This window comes from Centropristis striata, chromosome 5 (assembly GCF_030273125.1).
Source record: "Centropristis striata isolate RG_2023a ecotype Rhode Island chromosome 5, C.striata_1.0, whole genome shotgun sequence".
Taxonomy (NCBI): Eukaryota; Metazoa; Chordata; class Actinopteri; order Perciformes; family Serranidae; genus Centropristis; species Centropristis striata.
The window spans coordinates 39,549,526-39,571,075 of NC_081521.1; the positions used below are offsets into that span (position 1 = coordinate 39,549,526).

General features: G+C 39.9%; 1 pseudogene; it reads right to left on the reverse strand.

Annotated features, from left to right (window-relative positions):
- Positions 1–3,033: 3,033 nt before the first annotated feature.
- LOC131972373 (uncharacterized) lies at positions 3,034–9,105 on the reverse strand (annotated as a pseudogene).
- Positions 9,106–21,550: the final 12,445 nt, after the last annotated feature.

The window sequence follows — 21,550 nt, forward strand, 5'->3', positions numbered from 1 at the left end:
AGTACACCTTTGTATATTATTATTATTTTCTTCTACAGACAGATGAAAACGACTTTATAAATCTGCATTAAGCTAACATGACAGTCACCTCAATATTAGATCTTTTTTTTTTCTCCCATAAAGATGATAGTGAGATTATTTTTGGATGTGACCTTGCCATAACAAATCTATACATGTGGGTTAGGAATGCAATGTACTTTCTTGTACTTTTTGAGCGGTTGTTGGTGTGCTGTTGGAGGGTATCACTATGCACCTCCTTTACCTGTCCCTTGGCCACACTGGGAGAATGTGGGTGCATAATACAAGTAAAATGTCACCATGATAAATCTAACCTTTCCGGGGAGCCCTTAGTGGCTGCGTACCTGTGTACTTGCATTAATAACTAGATCTATCAAAGGGGAGTTTTCAGTTGCATTAGTGTTTTGGGAGTAATTGCTGTCAGCGGGTCTGGTCATAAATCCTGACACCTCAATCATAGCCGCTCCATAAATCACACTTAAAAAGTTCACATCTGATGTACACTTTCCGCCTGCCCTGGCTGCTCACTGAAAACCGCTGCAGGAGAGAACTTAGTGGGAACTGTGTCTCTCATTTTTCATACTCCTGTAGGCTTACTTCCAGGTACCACAAAGTTTAATGACATTAAATTAAAGTGACCTGTTCTTTTTTCCAGATTTCACCTAATCTCAGTCTCAGCCAGATAATCAAATTCCACCTTGGATATCAACTTTTATACCTGTAAGCAACTCCTCCCCCTGTCAGTTCCCATGGCTCTGTCTATTTGTAACCGTGGCGATGAACAGTCTGTGCCGTTTACCTTGAGTGTGGGGGTCAACAAGTCACATTATTTGAGTTATTTGATGAGACACGATCTGGACATTTATTAAATAAGTGAAAATGTCCCCGATGTGGAGGGCCCTGTCCTCTCTGCTGACACGGGTAAAGGGACAATCCTTTGAAAGACAATGGAGGACAGTCACTTTATGAAAATATACTTTTACAAACTATTTGATCTCATTCCAAGTATTTAATAACAACATATTTGACTGCTACGGTATGTAAAGAGGAGACTCATATATCTCATTTTTATTCAAATATCCTGAACCGGTGACAGCCTCTGAAGGGGAAAATTCAAATCTAAATCCAATTCGGCATGTTATTTTGCCTCCTTCCTGACATGATTTCATGGTTAGTACCATAAGATTCCTCAGATCTTCTAGTTTCAGTATCTTCGCTACAGCCTTTAAATTAAGCCTGCTCTCCAAAAAAAGACAAAAGAAAAAGGTAACACTTTACAATAACAACTAAGTAATGTTTATAGATGGTTTATAAACCAATTATTAACCATTTACAAAGTGCTATACATATTTAATCGGTAAATGTTTTCAACCAATTTCTTAAATAATTTCAAAATAATTTACATACTTAATATGGTGTTAAAAATGTTATAATGAGTGCGATTAAAATTATTAATTATAATTTAATTGTTTGTTAATGATAAAGTAACTATAAACTTACATTAATATACCATCTATTTGCCATTTATAAATTATTTAGTTAGTTAAGCATTAATAAATGATGTATTTACCATTCTAAATGGCCTATATATAGTTTATAAATATGATTAAACATTAATAAACGATCTGTTTACCATTTATAAATGATGGTTATTGTAAATTGTTACCAAGAAAAAATGCTTAAAAATGTTCAGACTGCTAACGTGTTAAATATATATAAAGATATGTTGTTGTTGTTGTAAGAGCACATGCAGCAGGTCCCAATTAAAGGACACTACCACTACACTACAACAAATAAAATGGATGCAATAAACAAAATAAAGTCAAATATAGAAAACGTCTTCAACAATTTGACAACATGTACAATCTACCACACTAGAAGGACACTGGCCACCATGCCCTTGAGCCCTGCATGGGATTGTTTCTTTAATCCGGCTCCCGCCTGCACCTGCAAAGATTCTGACCATGCTACACACCTGGCCCCATACAACACACTTTGTCATGAAAACTATTTTAGTAAGGTTTAATAATATTTGTGTTTTGGTTCAGGAAGAGAGCATGGAAGATTTTGGAAGCAGTTTTTTTTCTAAAAACTGACAAAATAAGCATAAATTCAGATTGTTTTATGAGATGTTGATGAGGAAAACACTTCTAAAATCAGAAAGACAACACAGTAAGTTAAAAAAAGAAAAAAGAAAAGCTGTGTTATGTTGAAGTGATGTTCGTGATGGGAATGTCACTCCCACAGGACTGCTTTCTGTCCGTTTCACTTTCATGAGAAACACAGTGGAATAATAATTTGAAATGAGTACTTTGGTGTATTATCTGTTTGCCTAATTATGAGAGATTTTTGGACAGATGCAGGAATCATGGTGAGCCTAATTTTATACATTTGGTTAGTAATTAGAGCCTCATTATTATTTTCCTTTCTCTTTTGAAGTTGAGTTCTGCTGGTACAGACACCAGTTCAGCGCTGTGCTGTGCAACTGGAGAGTGGTTCATGAGCTGCTTCAATCTTCTTTCATATTTCATTTTTGACTTCATCATTCTGGTTAGTGCTAGCTAAATCTTTGTTCCGCAGTTTGCCTTTCGACCACTTCCTCCCACCTGCAGCGAAGAAAGGGATCCCCATCCCAAAGCAGTCCTTAACACAAGGCAACACTAAAACAATGCAAGTTGCAACAAACGAGACTGAAATTACAAAATGTACACTACATTTACATTTACATTTAGTCATTTAGCAGACGCTTTTATCCAAAGTGACTTACAGGAAGAGTAAAAAGCAAACAATCAAGGTATAGTGCAATAAGAGCTATGAGTGCTAGTGACAATTCTTTGAGGAGTAGACTTATCATGTAGTCTAGGAGAGAAGATGCTCTCTGAAGAGCTGTGTCTTCAGGAGTTTTTTAAAGGTAGAGAGGGACGCCCCTGCTCTGGTAGGAACTGGTAGTGTGTTCCACCAGCGGGGAACAAGAAGTGCAAAGAGTCCGGATTGCCTTGGACCAACGGGGGGCAGAGCCAGGCGCCGTTCATTGGAAGAGCGCAGCGGTCGTGAGGTAGCATATGTCTGAATCAGGGCGTTCAGGTAGGTAGGAGCAGTACCGGAGACAACTTTGTAGGCAGCATTAGAGATTTGAATTTGATGCGGGCTGCAACAGGTAGCCAGTGGAGCTCAATGAGCAGCGGAGTGACATGTGGCTGGTTGTAGACCAGACTCGCCGCCGCGTTCTGGATCATCTGAAGCGGTTTTACTGAGCAGGCTGGCAGGCCTGTCAGGAGGGCATTACAGTAGTCAAGTTTTGACAACAGCCTGTGTGAGGAGTTGAGTGGCATGTTGAGTTAGGTAAGGTCTGATTTTTCTGATGTTGTAAAGTGCAAAGCGGCATGACCGGGTAACTGAGGCGACATGACTGGAAAAGGTGAGTTGGTCATCAATCATCACCCCTAAGTTTCACACCACCTTGGTGGGTGAAAGACACAGGAAGTCTATCTTGATGTTGATGTTGTGGTGTATTGTGGGTTTAGCAGGGAGGACCAGCAGTTCAGTTTTTGAGAGGTTCAGCTGGAGGTGATGTGCCTTCATCCAAGTGGCTATGTCTGAGAGGCAGTCAGAGACCCGAGCAGAGACCGATGGGTCATCAGGAGGAAATGACAGATAGAGCTGAGTGTCATCTGCATAGCAGTGATAGGAAAAGCCATGTGAGCAGATAACCTCACCCAGAGAGGTGGTGTAGATAGCGAATAGTAAGGGTCCCAGCACTGAGCCCTGGGGAACCCCTGTGGTGAGGCAAGACAAAGTAGACAACTGTCCATGCCAGGATACACTGAATGAGCGTCCTTTGAGGTAGGAATCAAACCAGGACAGAGCCGAGTCAGAGATGCCCATTTTAGAGAGAGTAGAGAGGAGGATGCCATGGTTAACTGTGTCAAATGCAGCTAACAAGTCAAGCAGAATGAGAACTGAGGACTTTGCTGCTGTTCTTGCTTCTTTTAAGGCTTCTGTCACAGACAACAGAGCAGTTTCAGTTGAGTGACCGCTTTTGAAACCAGATTGATTTGGATCAAGAAGATTGTTCTGTAGGAGGAATTCTGAAAGTTGCTTAGCGACCGCCCGTTCAATAGTTTTAGATAAGAATGGAAGAAGTGAGACAGGACGATAGTTCTTGACTTCAGCAGGGTTGAGAGAGGGTTTCTTGAGAAGAGGTGTTACCCGAGCTGCTTTGAATGCAGTGGGAAAAGTGCCGGAGGACAGTCAGGCGTTAATCACATGTGTGACATGTGTGATTTGAAGGTGGAAAAGAGTTTCCGGGTGTCAGTGACACTGTTGACTTTGTAGTTGTAAAAAGCAGTCTTTGCATCGGTGATGCTGCCTGAGAATGAGGACAATAGTGTCTGATAGTTTATGAGATCGTCGGGAAGTTTGGATTTGAGCCATTTTCTTTCAGCAGCTCTGAGCTTGGTACGCTGTGATCGAAGGGTATCAGTCAACCATGGGTGGGATTGGTTGGGTCGAGCAGGCCTTGTAGATAAAGGACATAGCCTGTTCAGACATGAGTTCAGAGTAGAGCAGAGTGAGTCAGTGGCATCATTAGCCTTCAGAGAGGAGAATGTGCTGAGTGGAGGTAGGGCAGAGGCAACAATAGAGGAGAAGTGGGCTGGGGATAAGTTCCTGAGGTTCCGGGGGAACGTAACCATTGGTGCAGGAGCAGAGGGTTGCTCTGGTAGAGTGACATTAAACTGGATAAAAAAGTGATCTGACAGGTGGAGAGGCGTTACCACCAGTGGATCTGTGGCACAGTTACGGATGAGAATTAAGTCAAGGTTCTTGCCAGCTTTGTGAGTAGGAGGACTTTGGACCAGCTGGAGGTCGAATGAATGAATTAACGTCATGAAGTTATTAGAGTCTGGACTGTCGAAGTGGATGTTCATGTCGCCCAGGACAAGCAACGGACAGTCATGATCAGGTATGGAAGAGAGCAGGGTATCTAGCTCATCTGTAAAGCCACCCAGCTGGCCTGGTGGACGGTAAATGACCACAACGTAGGCTTTAACAGGAGCAGTTACTGTTATGGCATGGTATTCGAAAGTGTCATATCTGATGGAATGTAGCAGAGGAGTGAATTTCCATTTATTGGAGATTAGCAGGCCAGTCCCACCTCCTCGCCCCGGAAGGACGGGGGTGTGGGAGAGGGTGTAATTAGTGGAGAGAGCAGCAGGGGTGGCTGTGTTCTCAGGTTTGATCCAGGTCTCAGTGAGAGCAAGGAGCTGAAGAGAAAGGTGGTTTGTGTAAGCCGTAATAAAATCGATTTTGTTTACTGCGGATTGGCAGTTCCACAGGCCCATGGAAAAGGAAGTGACAGTGTGTGAGGACTGTTTGAGCAGCCGAAGGCTAGATAGGTTTCTGCACCTTTTTGACCAGTTTTCTGCGTGGACCGGAGACAACGACAGGAATGGAGTGGCACATATTGTAGGACTGGGAGGGAATAGGACTGGTTCCCTTTGCTCGGTTAACTTGCACAGGTAAACTTGCTTGTCTTAGCCTCGTCCGTCAAGGACGGCTGCCGCTGACGCTGCCACTTTAGCAAAAGCCCCTGTTATTATACTGTGATTGGAATTGAATGCGGCTGTTCTCGCATTAAGGCTGATTGTGACAAGTGTAGACCGCCCTCCACCAGAGCTGTGAATGGTTGGAATTTCCAATTGTTCCAAGTGCAAAATTGCTCACACCTGGGGGTTGTTACCAACCCTTGATGGCCACTTAATTGCTCACTTGCCCTCACAGAGATGAATTCTCAGAATTCAGAAAGGAATGCAGATTTTAGGCTGATCACAGCAAATATTCAGAGAGATTCAGACCGCCCCAGCTGAAAAACTCTTACTGCCCCAGTCAGTATAGGGTTTTTAGTGAATTTCTGTATATTTTGCCAGGATATACTTTCACTTCTCTCAGTGCAACGCAACCAGAGGACTTTCGTCGTTTGACACTACCGGTCAAAAGTTTTAGAACACCCCAATTTTTCCATTTTTTATTGAAATTCAAGCAGTTCAAGTCAAATGAACAGCTTGAAAGGGTACAAAGGTAAGTGGTGAACTGCCAGAGGTAAATAAAAAAAGGTAAGCTTAACCAAAACTGAAAAATAATGTACATTTCAGAATTATACAAGTAGGCCTTTTTCAGGGAACAAGAAATGGGTTAACAACTTAACTCTATGGAGTCTTGGGCTATTTTGTCCATTTTTGAATTCATTTTGTGTCTTTTTTGGTCATTTTGTGTCTTTTTTAAGTCATTTTGTGTCTTTTTTTGGTCATTTTGTGTCTTTTTTTAGTCCTTTAGTCCAACATAAAATGTGATTTTGAATCTTTTTTTTACTTTCAAAACACTATCATGCTCAATAAAGAATTTTAAATGTTGCAAATATGCATTAATTTCAGAGTAGACTGAGACATTAAACTGCATCATTTTCAATTAAATTCTGGAAAAGTTGGTGTGTTCTAAAACTTTTGACCAGTAGTGTATTTTCCAAATGACAGTAATAACTGACCACCTGTGTCAGTTTGTGGCTCGTGGAGTTTCTTTCTCCATTTCTTCGTTGCTTCTTTCTTCTATATCTGCAGTACATTTTTCTTATGCTGCATATACATATAGAAGTTTTTTTTCATTTGATGCTTTATGTACATGTGTTTCTTAAGCAGTGCATTGAACTGTCAGGGCCACCATACTTTTGGACATTCTCTTTGAATTTCTATCTATGTTTCTCTTAGCTTTGCACAATGATGGTGACCTGCATATATATATATATATAGTATATACAAAAAGTCCATTCATATGCAGAATAATGCACAAGAAACCTGCATTTCTTATCTTTTCACTTGACATTGCAGAGGATTGGCAGGTGTAGTATCGCTATTGTTTTCATGAATCTATATGGAGCTCTTTATCATTCAGCAACAACAGTGTTCCTGTTGGTGATTATTACAAACAAGCACTACTTGCTTGTCTACTGCATCCAGCTTTCTGTTATTACAAGCCGAGCTCCTGTAGCTGATTAAGGTTAAATGTGGACCAGTGTCTCTGTGCTCCAGATGTGTTATTCTTCCTTCATTGTTAGACCTCCGAGGAGAAAGATAGATGGAGCCTGTCCGCCTGCAGGTAATCTGATTATGGGACCATTAATAAAACATCATTCATTAAGAGCCTGTATCAATCTGCTGTCAACATCAAGTGGTTCACTCATCAAAGAATGACAGAGAGATGTGCAGAGAGAGAGACAAAGACAGGAAAGTGTTATGGCACAGTATTGCTGGGTCCTTGTTATGCATTTTACAAAATCCCATTTTCCATTGATCATGTTTGTCTTGACGTGCCGGTGCACTCTGGGGAGGCAGTTAAAAAATGTAAATAATTGATTTCTGCTCTTTTCTTGACTGGATAATGGAAGTGTATGTTAATTAAGTTAAATCAAATTCCCTACTTTACTTTTATGTTTTGTAACTATAGCTTTTTTATGCATTATTACTTCCCACCTCTCCATTTCCCCTTATCCCTCCATCTTTCTCCAGTCTCCTTATGAATGCTCCTCCTGCGGCAGAGTGACAATAGCTGCCCAGCCTCTGGATCCCACAGGGCCTTCATTATGACTGACTGTATTATGTAAAGCACTTAAAATGCCTAGTTATGCTCTCTGCCTGCCTCTATTTTAGTTCCTAAGTGCTGCAGTCTTCTGACTGATGGTCCTCAGGGACGATTCACTCTGTGTTTGAAATATTTTTCTCATATCCTCTCCTCACTTAACAGTGTATCTTCAGACACAAACACCTTCTATCAGAATTGGTGACAGTATCGTGTAAGTGAAAGCGCAGGGTTCGGACTCCGGAGGCTGAAATAATTGTGCCTGTGGAAATCAAGTTGATGATAATTTTATTGGGAATTTTCATATGTAAATTACCATAATGAAAGTTTTAAGTCATGTTTTCGAAACTCATTTGGAATTCCTGAAATCTTATTTGAATTTTTTCCCGATTCCTTCATCTTAAAATAAAATGATTTCTCAGTGGGCAGATGATTCAAAGCAAGTGCTTACATAATTAAAACATAGCCAGGGGTTAGAAAAATAATTTATACTCAACATTTCAGGAAAATCGAAGCTGTTGTGAAGCTGTTTTCACTGTGATTCATGGTTGGTGACAACATAATGGAATGTGAACACAGACGGTTATATTGTGTGTATGGCATTTCCTCTGCAGAGAGAAATTTAATTGAATCTCCCCCTGCGTTTCCACTGATTGCACTGTAGCCCCTTTTCAACCTGAACTATTTCAATTCTACTCAACTTGCATGCTGCGCTGGGCTTTGAGTGTGTGTGTGTGTGTGTGTGTGTGTGCGTGTGTGTGTGTGCGCGTGTGTGTGCTCATCTGTGTGTGGGTGGGTTGGATCAATGTGGGTGTGTACAAATGATGGAGAGAAAGTAGTAAAAAGTGAGTGCGGTTTTGTGTGTTTGCATTGTAGGTGGAATTTTTGGCGTGTGTGATGGATTTGTGTCTGATTGTCTCGGAAAATTACCATAAACGGAACAGAACAAATCCCTAATTGTTTTGGCTCTACATTTACAGCAGAAATGCCTGCAGTATATTGCTGTCTCCCCTGAAACAGATTTCTTATGATGCCTCCCTTCTCCAGAGTGCTGGGTCAAATCCAGGTCAACTTTCAGGTCGGAGCTGAAAAGCCAGCAATACATTCTCCCTGTATATAAAGTTGAGGGATTGTCTCACAGGTGACTGGGTACAGAGACAATTTGACCGTCGCTGAGCTTCTGACCATCTTGTCTCTACCGCGTTCATCCAAATAAGGTGTCCTGTGGGTGAAATTCTCTGCTGGGCCCTTGTCTGCTACAGCAGCCAGAGCAGATGGCGGACTATTTACATGCAAGGAAGCCTGTCTAATGCAGGCGCTGTACTGCAGCGTTACCAGCGACAGGGGAAAAGGCTTGATGGAATTTAAGTGAATTAGCTTTATGTTTCGTTAACGTTTACTGCAGCCGCGCGAGGCAACCCTCTGGGTGTTCGTGACAAGAGGAAATACATTTTTCATAATTCTATCAATCTCCATTTATGTGCTATTTATGTACTAATATACTTCTACAATAGCCATTCAAAGGGTTTCGGAAATGTAGTTTTCATTGTAACTAGCAGAGATTGCCTTTCTTCTGCCTTCACATTTTAGATGACACAGACATTTCGGTAACACTTTACTTGAAGGTATCGTCATAATAGTGGCATGACACAGTCATAAACGTGTCATAAACATTATGTCAATGTCATAAACGTTTATGACTGCTGTCATTAAGTGTCATTCGGTTTTTGTCATGACAAGTTGACATTCCTTGGGTTGTCTTGATTATGACAACTTGTGTACTGGATTGCTAATCCTGAACCCTTCCTCCAATTTAGTGTACTGTAAATAGTAGTAAAAACAAAAAAAATATTGTCATATGTAATTGTATCTGTCAGTTTATACTTCATGATATGTTAATGACAAATCAAAATGTTACCACTTTACTTGAGGTCAAAGAATATCTTCATTACAGCGTCAGTTTTGGGTATCTTGTTGGTATTCTGTCAAACATCTATGACCAAGTGCTAGAATTGGTCTGTAATCTTGCACATCTAATTATAATAATCATTATGCCAACTTGCCATAAACACAAATATAGAAACATATTTTGTTTGTCAAGTTGCCATGACAAAGACATTTTGTGGTAATGTCACTTTGATTAAAGTCAAGTTGTCATAATCAAGACAAAACAAGGAATGTCAACTTGTCATGACAAAAACCGAATGACACTTAATGACAGCAGTCATAAACGTTTATGACATTGACATAATGTTTATGACACGTTTATGACTGTGTCATGTCACAGTTATGACAGTATCATGTCACTATTATGACGATACCTTCAAGTAAAGTGTTACAGACATTTCTAACAATGTCACAAACCGAAATAACAGCATAATATCACCTTGAGAATATATCAAGGGGTCTTTACAAGTCTCTCTAAAAAGTTGATCGGACAGCTGTAGCACATTCAGAAAGCTGCTGCTGGAGTCTTAACATCCCTCAAGTTCTCAGAAATATGGAGAAGCAGCATTGGGTTTTCTGCACCACATATCTGGAAATAACTCAGAAAACTTGACATCTGCTCAAACTCTGTCAATTTAAATTAAGGCTTGACTTCCACTGGCTTTTATTAAATTACATTTTGGGACTATTCATTCAATTCCTGCACTGTGCTGTATGTGCTTGGGAATTTTTATTCTCGGTCTTAGCTTATTTTTTATCTTTTATTTTATTTCAAATCCAATTTATATACCGATGGCTCTCGACAATCATATTGGAGGAGTCTTAAGTTTAGAGCTGAAACCGTGAGAAAATTAATCTGCAACTATTTTAATAATAATTGTTTGCTTCATTCAAGTAATTTAAGCAAATATCATTTTCTGGTCCCAGCCCCCCAAATGTAAGGATTTTTTCTTTGTCATATATGTCTTGGGGTTTGGACTGTTTGTCCGATTCAACAAGGAATCTAAAGTAACTTATGAGCTCTGGCAAACATGTTAAAGGAGTTTTATTAATTAAAGACAAAACAATTAATAGAGAAGAGAATTAAAAGTGGTAATGAAAATCATTTTAAATTCAAATTGAAAAATTTCCTTCTAATGCTTCACATGAATAGAAAACAAAACTGTGTTTGGTCTTAAAAAAATGTAATATTTTAAGAGGTGTCCCGATTACAATTCTAATTTGCAAACCGATTAAATATTCAAATGTTTTAAGAAAAATTTGAATTTTACCGTTACCTTAAATTCTAAAGTCAAATCTGATAGTGGATTTGGAGAATCGTGACACCCTGATTGTATTTTTATTTATTTATTTACTTTAAAAATCATCTAATCAGTGAGAATCTATTTTCATGCACTTGGCAACATACCAAGCGAAGCCACTAAAATTGTTTGCTTATAATGGAAAAAAAGATTCATATTTACACGGTGGCCCATAAAGTATTTTGTTTTTAATCTCTTTCCATAAAATGATTGTGACAATGTGATTTATTATAGACAGATAATGTGTATATCTTCTCTAAAGTTTATTACCCATTCTCTTCCAAACATATCACAATGAAAATTAAATCACAATTAACAGAGGGTCGTGTCTAAAAACAAAATTATTCCAACTTTTTGCGCAACCGTGTATATGACACTGCTCTAAATGTAGTGATCATTAGGATATTGGGGCCCAAAATATGGCAACAACCAGAAAAAGGTTAAAATATTGTGCTGTATGCAAACATACGCTGTCCAAATTGAATTCATGGCTCCTGCTGTGGCGACTGAAAAAACACTAACGAAAGTGACCTCTCTTGGCATTCTTCGGATCTGGGATGATGGTACATGCGATTAGGTTGGAGAATAATGTGTAGGGCTGTAAAAAGGAAAAAGAGAAAGAAAATCAGCTGGTTTATTCACTCCTTCTCTGCTAAAAGCCCCTCCTGTCCATCTTAGCTCAGCAAGCCTTATCAAGTAATTAACGTCATGAATGGAGGTTTAATGACCCTCACATCAACCTTGTTTAAAGGAAGTAGAATTAAAGATGGTATCTGGACATGTAATAATGCAGGAGGAGCTGGGGTAGAACGGATAGCAAGCCTGAGCATCAATGTCATCGTTCTGCTGATCGGGCGCTGAGAGTTCTGCTTGTGCATTATGAGAGCCCCTTAAGGCAAGAAAAGCTTCCTGACACCTACCTGACTTCCTGACTGGTCTCTACTGCAGCAAAGAGTTCACACTCAATAATTGGATGGTGACCCAGCATGAACATGCCTGAGTTCTAATTTGTATGGAGGCAGGGAGGTACAAAACAAAATCACAGGTATAGGAAACTATAAATAAATGAAAACAACATAAACAAAATATAGCATCTGGTAGGAGGCCCCGGGGAAGACCCAGAACACGGTGGAGGGATTATATCTCTCGCCTGGCCAGGGAACGCCTCGGGGTCCCCCAGGAGGAGCTGGACGGTGTGGCTGGGGAGAGGGGCGCCTGGAATGCCCTTCTTATCCTGCTGCCCCCGCGACCCGGCCCCGGATAAGCGGACGAGAATGGATGGATGGATGGATGGATAGCATTTGAAAACAAAACCTGTTAATTAGAAAACTTCTACCACATCCCACTTTATACTGTTCTCTTCCTTCAACTACTCGCAGGATATAGTGCATGTAAAGTGCATCCAGAATCAGTCGCAACTCATTTTTGTTATTCATTTGGTTCCATTTCAGTAGCTATTGGCACATACCTGTGTTCTAACCATTCATTCATTCATTATTCTAACCGATTACGTGAACTCGGGTCGCGGGGGGCTGGAACCGATCCCAGCTGACATTGGGCGAGAGGCGGGGTACACCCTGGACAACACAATAAGTCCCTTTCATAGTGCCGTTTCATGCCGGGACATTTACGGCTCTGTAATGTCTCGCCTGCACTATGAACGCGCCAGAAGCAGGATGTCGGGATCAAATGATCCCACCAATTTTCCGCCTCCAGAGGAAGTCAAAGGGGCAGACAATTGGTGGGACTGTTGTAAGAGGGACCACTATGAAAGCACCATCCCGGCAAGGCGGAATATTTACGTCTAACACACGCCTCCCACTTGGTCCGACAGTCATCGAATCACTGTTCAGCTGCACAGCAACTGTGGCCACCGTCACTAACAGTGCACAGCGTCTGCTGCTTATTGTAAACAAACCGGCATGCTAACTGTACCCAAAGTGTCTGCCGCCGATCGTAAACAAACTGGAGTTACTAATGGTGCACTGAGTGTCGGGTGATTGTTGTAAACAAACGGAGGTTTACAAGTGAACACATGCACATACATACTGTACTGCTACAGAGCTAACTGTTAGCCTATCAGCACTGTGCTACTGCGCAACAGTGCTGCTGCTCTGTCGCACGTCACTATCGTCTCCTCCCACTATCGTCTCCTCCCACTATCCTCCCACCTCGTTCCATGACGCTGGACTGCACTATCAAAGGGCACGAATATCACGACTTCACTATGGATGCCCTAAGGCAGGGGTGTCAAACTCAAATACACAATGGGCCAAAATGTAAAACTTGAATAAAATCGCGGGCCAACATTGAACAAATAAACCTTTTAATATATACCAAACATGTTTTGCTTTAACATTAAATATGGAACCAGCAACGCTTATAAACATACAATATATAACTAAATAATGCAGACATGCAAAATCAAATTTCAAATAAAAGACACATCAATGTCATTAATTTACAATAATAATATAATAATTTGGCCAAATAAAATTACACTGCGGGCCAAATTTGGCCCGCGGGCCAGAGTTTGACACCCCTGCCCTAAGGCGTCTAATATAGCGGGACATTTGCGGGACCGCACTATAAAAGGGGCTATAGAGACATACAATCATTCACACTCTCATTCACTCCTACGGGCAATTTAGAGTCACCAATTAACCTAAGCTGCATGTCTTTGGACCTCTAGCTGTGAGGTAAAACCACCACCATGTTGCCCTGTTGAAATCACGACATGAAATTGTCACGAAATGAAATTACTTGTTTTTTTCTCATTTTAAAAGCTGTGCACTCAGCCGTATGTTCATAATGGAGAGAACAGTCTTGAGTGGATTCAGTACAAAAGCTGACTATACTCTTGTGCTGAAGTGCTGCTCCTTCACAACAGATTATATATGTAGCTTCTTACATTTAAGGTAGGGGGGAGATTACATATCAGGATGTGGCCCTCAGAGTACAGTTCCCCAGAATAGGAAACATTTCAGTAGCCTGGTGAAATGGAATTGCATTTTCTTTTGTTGGCTACAGCATACATCTCTGCTGCTCTGTAAATCACTTGTCCTGTGTTCTTTTTTTGGCAAATCAGAAAGAGAGAAATGTATATTTTATATTTTTCAGTGAGTCAGAGAGCAACATTCTGCCCAGAAAGAGCAACAGATTTTGAACAACAGTCCACATCAACATCCTTGATAAAGACTCTTTCTTTTCTAACCTACAAACATAAAGATGTCTTATCCTTCACCTTGGCTTGTTAAACGAGTGACAAAGAAAATGAACTGACTAAAAGTACACTACTAACGTCCATAAGCTAATTAAAGAAAAATACTATTTTTATTTTGTTTTCTTTGTCATTATGAAGTTAATGGTGATTGCACAACATGATGGCTGCAGAATAACAACACAGTCCACATTCAGATTAGTCAGGCGGCTAAGCCAAATAAAGGGGACACGCCGGACAAAAGCACCAACATTTTTCCACATGCTCTCTATCATTATAGGTTTCAATTTTTGGTAGGAGCCACTTCATCAAGATTGCGGTTCGGAGATGGCAGCCATATAAAGTCTATTAGAAATGCTATATCTTCCAAGCCACTTAAAAGGTCAATCTTGGTGTCAAAATATACATTTTCTGGGTCAAGGGATCATTTAAAGCTATTGATAATATCACTAGATGACTATTTGATCAAATAGATATGTTCATTTTCACCCAGACTGGAAGGTCTTCAAGTGCTGCAGCAGGGAATCCTGAGTTGAAAATGTTTGGAATCAATGTTCACGGGAGAGTGAGGATAAGCTGCCATGTACACTGCTGAATAAAATCAAGGGTACGCTTTCATCTCATGTCAGATCTTGATCAACAAATGATTTACAGTGAGTCATCTAGTGATATTCTCAATAGCTTTAAATGATTCCTTGACCCAGAAAATGTAGATTTTGACACCAAGATTGACCTTCTAAGTGGCTTGGAAGATATATTGGTTCTCATAGACTTTATATGGGTGCCATCTCCGATCCGCAATCTTGATGAAGTGGCTCCTACCAAAATTTGAAACCTATGGTGATAGAGAGCATGTGGAAAAATGTTGGTGCTTTTGTCCAGCGTGTCCCCTTTCTTCTCAAATAAGCCGCCTGACTAGATGTGTTCCCTATTCTGTAAATCTTGTTTCACTAAGATCACACTTCCGTCTGCCACCAGGTCTGATCTCGATTTGGGGCAAGAAACTGGAGAGAATAGAGCATACAGCTTCACTCAATCCGATCTTACATCACTGCTTGTCACTAAGAGGCAACTGAACAAGATAACTTACAGGAGCTTTTTCCTAACATTAGAGGAAATGGCAGTGGAACAACCAAAATGCTGTTTCTCGGCAATAGAAAAAGAGCCACGTTGATGCAGGACGCAAACCAGGCAAAGAGGGAGAGTGATGAAAAATATTCTTTTGACTAAGCTAGATCAGAAAGTAATTACTCACATGTTATTTTTTCCCTTCTGCTATCTGTTTTGCAGAGACACTGTTGCTGCACCAGAGAATTAGCACTGAGAATAAGACACTGTGATGAATTTAAAGAAATATAACCCTAAACGTCAGCCAGACCATCCTCCAGGGCTAACACAGCACTTTGGTATGCTGGACAAGTAAGTAAAAAGCCTGCCTACTTATTAACACTGCTGGATATTTTACTCCGCCTTTATCATAGCACTGTGATCAGGATTTGTACTTTAAATTGGGATTCTTATGATTGCTTCTTGCTTTGGGCGGTAACATTAGCCACGCTGCTATGGGTAGCCATGTTGCTAATGTGATAGTATGATTTCATGTGTGGTTAAAGACATAGAATAAATAGAATAAATATGTTTGGTAAAATTATATTAAAAAAAGGGTTAAAAACTTCATAATTCATTTCATATTAAAAAATATGTGTTCATGGGTTAAGGGTTGAGTAAAATGTGTTAAAATACATGTTCAATGCTTTAAACTTTAAAGCTTCATAACAGTGCACAGTGATGTTGGGAGGATGTGTTTTTTCGGTGATTGATTGGTTTTGCCTGCAGGCCTGAGGAGGGAGCCTTTGCCGCTCAACGCTTCACTTGTAATGAAGCTGGCAAAAGGATTCAATCGTGTCCTGTCCTTTTCATTTACATTTCCCTCTTCAGGTACAGGAAACACAGTAATTGTGTAATGTGGTTGTAGGTGTTTTTTGTTTATGATTCATGAGTGCCCGGACGTAAAACGGAGAGTTGTCGGGAGTGTTGTTTTGTATCTTTTGTTGTGTGTCGCTGGTGAAGCGTTGCTAAGTAGCAGTGGCTAAGCTAACTAGCCACCTGTGGCTCCCGTGTTAAACGTCTGAAAGAGATACTGTGTGTGCGTTCTCAGGGATGTTGTTCTCGTGTAGTGTTGTGTGTTAATGAGTACATGACAGTGTTAAATGTATGAATTATGTTTTCTTCACTTGTAATGAAGCTGGCAAAAGGATTCAATCGTGTCCTGTCCTATTCATTTACATTTCCCAAATTTGGCCCGCGGGCCAGAGTTTGACACCCCTGATGTAAGGGGTTCTTTCTTGGCCCATGCTTCACCCTTCTACTAAGTTGGATGGAAATTGTGACAGTATTTTTTCTATAATCCTGCTGACAGACAGACAGACAAATGGACAAAATACATCAAAAACATAACCTCTTTGGTGGTGGTAAAAAATTGAGAATATGAATGAATATGAAATTAGAAGCAATACTTTTTCACTTAACATTTTGATTTATCTAAGGTCCTCTGTGAATTCTTAGAGACCCTTGATGATGTCCCACTTAGCGTACCACTTTATCTGACTTACTCTGTGTATCATGGTGCTTACTGACAGTTACTGCATGTGATGTTGAAATGTACAGTACATTATTTTTAGGATTTGCGGAACATCAAAGCCAGGTTGGACACCTTGCTGATAAGCTTTCAAAAGGTTCAGTCTGTGTACAGTATCTGAAGTCTTGAACATAAAGGATGATTGTGTTGAGATGGCATATAGCAAAAGAATCAAGGCCTGAATGCCAGTTGGTGAATAAGTCGATAAAAGGGTAGCATAGCAAAAAAAATTATTATCTGTAGAACCTCCAGTAGAGCAAAAATATATTATAAATTGTCATTGGCACATACAATATGAGGTCCAGTCCCTCTTGGTTACATATTTAGTGATAAACCTAAAAATCCACCTATAATAGCGAAAGAAATATGGAAGGGTTCCATAGAGACCACCATTAACACCCCTCCCACTGAGTTAGCTCTTTAGGCCTTGATTATATGTCACAACTGTATGAATTGCAGTGCAGTGATAAAATCAGGCTATTTCTCTCATCCACACACAAAAAGAAATTTGTCCTAATGGCACCATTACGTTTGGTGCACAAAATGTGTTTCTTTTTTTTTTATATTAAAGTGGATATTATAGTAAAAGCAACAGGGAGTTAAAGATCAGCATAAGTGAACATAAAATTGCAATTAGAAATAATGTTGTTAAATCTTCAGTAGCCAGACACAAACATGATGTTAGTGCTCTCAGATTTATGTGTGGAGAAGTAATGGAAATGCCACCTAGGGGAGATGATAAGAAATGAGTCCCGAAAGGGGAAGAAGCATAGATGGGATTTTATCTTGAACACTTAAACCTTAAAATCGAGTAAATGAAAAATGAAGTTTGTCTTTAGTAGTTTATTGCCCTTAAAAATGATGTAGACAGATTCTGTCCTCTCAGTTATGCCTCATGTGGATTGCTAAAGGAGAGGCACTTGATAAAGTTGGTCAGTGGTCACTGTAGTTGATTGAAAACACTGTCAGATTGTGTTTGTGAAACCTTTTTATATTCTGAAATGTGGCTGGCTCCCTTTGCCAACACAAACTGTCAACTGAAGGCATTTTTTTTTTCATACATCTTGATGTCAAAATAGCTTAGAAATGATATAGATATACTGTATGAATTGAGTTTGAGTGCAGTGCTTTGCTCTTACGAAAGACAAACATTAGCATATATCATGGCTGAGCCTTGCAGGGGCAGTGCTAGAAATTTTGGGCTCCCTGACAACAGCTCAGCAGCTCTGACATTATAACTATCTGTAATCCCCGGCATGTTGCATTGCTTCTGTCAAGCTCTGGGCCCCTGAAACATCCAGGCTTTCCCTCTCCAAACTGTGCCCCTGGCAGGCCGCCAGTGGCAAACGCATTAGTGTGAATCCTGTTGATTCTTGACACCGAAATTGCACTATGCTGGCTACTGAATTGTTATTGTTACTAAAACATCCCCTACAGTGGCTGTCCACCCAGTTCATGATAGGTCACCCAAATTCCAAGCTTGCCCAAGAGGGAAGACACCTGAGTGTGACTAACAACAGCATCACTTTGATGATCTGCAGGCCCACTGACCACCACTGAGAGACAACATCAAGCCCTCATTGTCATATTTATTTGTCAGTAGACTTTTTTTTTACCTGATGCTTTTGTTTTGAGCTGCGGTTGTCTAGCTTTTTGTGGTTGGAAATGTGCTCTCTCGCATAAAGTGCTACATCACAGGGCTCACGCAGCTGGCTTTAGGAAAAATATTTAAAATATAGAAATATTAACACAAAGTTTGTATGTGTGCATCTTTTAGTTAACCTGTTTAAAGATAAAATATTAAAATATCTCATTCTATGACTATAACCTGGCCAAGAGGGCAGTATAACATTATTTCAACAATAAACACAGTCATATACAACTGTTTATTGTTTATTGTTTATTGTTAAAAAGATCCCCATTAGCCGTCACCAAAAGTGGGAGGAGCTAGTCTTCCTGGGGTCCACAAGACAAAACAAAAATCACTTAACAATTAAACATTGTAGACATTATTATATACGTCATCAGAAATCATTCCGAATAAGTTATTACATTCATATCTATTACATTAATTCTCACTTTCATACAGTAAATATGTTAATTCACTACTCACAAATTTAAATAGTGCATTCTCAAGTAATAATTAAAAGATACTTTACTATTCAGTTCACGTATATTCAGTGGGCAATTATTCCAATAACTGATAGCACGATGAATAACTGTTCTCTTGCACTACAAATGAGTGATCACAATATCCAGTTAAAATGCATTGAACATATTTTTATAATGCATCAAAATTTTCCGTTTTCTAACAATTTCAGTAAAAAAAAAAGTTTAGAGCCAATCACATTGACTAACAGTATTATTTTCTTGATTCTTTAAAATCGTCTTAAATTCCTATTGTGATCAGCGCTAATAATTTTAGGTCCCTTTGTACATTTTTCCAGGAATACAGGGCAGCAAATTTCACAGCTTTTCTGCCTAATTCTATTTTAACATTGGGACCAATATCTGTACAATATTGTGAAAATGCAGGCCAAAATGATTTTGGTTTAGAGAGATTAGAAAGAACCAGCTCATGGAGTGATTTATGTCTAAAAATCAACCAATGAAAGCAAAGATTTGCAGATATACACAGATGGCCATTTAGCAGCAGCATGCAGAGTACTGTGGTGTGTGAGATTTCCAGTTACTAACAGAATGTAAAGCACAATGGTATACAGAATCGAACTTTATTACTGGTTAGGTGTATACATACAGAGCAGATCACTGTAGTCCAATAGTCAATTAAGATAGCAATGGATTGTAAATAGTTTAATTAATGCACTTATTTTCACGGAAATTTCAGAAAAAGAAAAGATGTGGACTCACAGGCATCCTCACCTTCCCGTTAAATTCATATCTGATACTCACAGCATGCACAATACAAAAAAAAAAAGTGACTAACTTGCATAACAACTAGTTTAGGCCCTTCCTTCGCTGATTCATCACAATTAGCTGTGATTGACAAATCAGGGTTGCACTGGGCGCGCTGTGGACGTTACATATGCTTCACAGTTGGATATCACAGCTGCCCACTTACCTAGAATTAAAGCTGATTTTATGAGCTGCTGTTTAGCTTATAGGTCCCAATGGGAATCTGGGACGTTGACTATGAATTCCTGGAAATAAACATGCTGACATTTGCAGTAACTCACAAATATCACCAACCTGTTTATAAGCTACATGCTTGTCACTCGTACATACAGACACATATACACATGTTGCAGCTGTGTCAGCCTTGAGATTAGGTCATATGAGAGCTTGTCATACTGACTTTTTCCTTTTTTATTTGACAGCTAATACGTTTCTCTGCAATTTTGACCACAAGACTGAGTGTGCTACCTGTTTTCACACCCCCCCCTCGCTGTCTGCTTTATCTCTTTTGCGTTACTCAGAGGTAATTTACAATGCCTGTGGCGTGATGGTTCCTTAGTATCCGTCCCCACTGATCATCAAACAAGCCTCCAGCCGTGGCCTCTGACCGATGCCGGTGCTGCCTCCCTATCATCCTCCTCGCACCAAGCACAAAACGGAGAGGAAGGGAGATTGTATATATAGAAAGGGAGAGAGGGAACGATCAAAAGGAACAGAGGGAGAGAGTTATCGGTTCGATTGAACGACGTTTCTTTTCTCCAGTAGCACAGGGGAGATTTCATTGAAAGGCTGTTGCAGTCTATCGATCGGCCCTCAGGGATGGATACTGTGAAGCCGAGGATGGAGAGAGAGAGAGAGAGAGAGAGAGAGAGGTGGAGAGAATTCATGTAGCGAGAGAAACACAGGCAGAATAGCTTTCAGTTGTGTTCCAGGAGAATAAGAGTAAGAGAAAGCAAAGTAAGGAACAAAAGGAGAGAGACCTACCTCACAAAATGTAGACACTGTTGATGTTTTTTTTCTTTTTTCCCTCTGCTGGTCAACCGTTTCAGTAGCCATGAGCTGTGATCGTAGATCCTCAGTCAGTCAAGAAGGAAAGAAACACAAAGGACATAGAAGCAGAGAGGTCAGCTAAAGCTGTTTACAACCTGAGGAGGGTTTCTCATGCAGAATGAGCAAACAAGAAAAGCCATTGTGATTTCAATCCATGAAAGAGTGTTGGCGATTGTGTTGTTGCCCCAGCAACAGGCCGAGTATATATAACTACATATAAAACTGTCACTTGGTGATTATTGTTATTTTTGTTATATATCATAAACCTTAAGCATAAAAAACAATAAATGTCAGGGATGAAATTATCTCATTTTAAGACCAATGGATACAATCCCACGTACATTTTCACACCAAGTTCAACTTTGGTGAACTTTGACGCACACAATTTAATAAAAAAGCAACCAGTCTTGATATCGCTGACCTCCTCTGTTGGAATGTTCCACAACAGAGAAATGGTTTGCAGACAGCCGCAAGTACAAATCCATTTTTGAATAAACTTGTTGTAACTAACTATGGCTGGCTAGCTTTCCATCGACAGTAGTAACTCTATGAGTAGTCCCCATTGCTCCCAAGTTCATAGGAATAACATAGACAGGGTGTTCTGAGAAAGGTTCAACTCAAAACAAAGCAGCGCTGCAGAGTTCTGCCTCACTTTCCATCAGTTAAAACAATGAAATTAAACTGATTTTGTCAAGGATTAATTAATTAATTAATTAAGTTGCATTGTAAGGCTTATCGCAACATTATGCTGCGACAGAAATCTTTATCTGCATCTGTGCAGAAATACCAGGAATAAACAGAATGATTTGCCATGCAAGAAAAAAAAGCTGC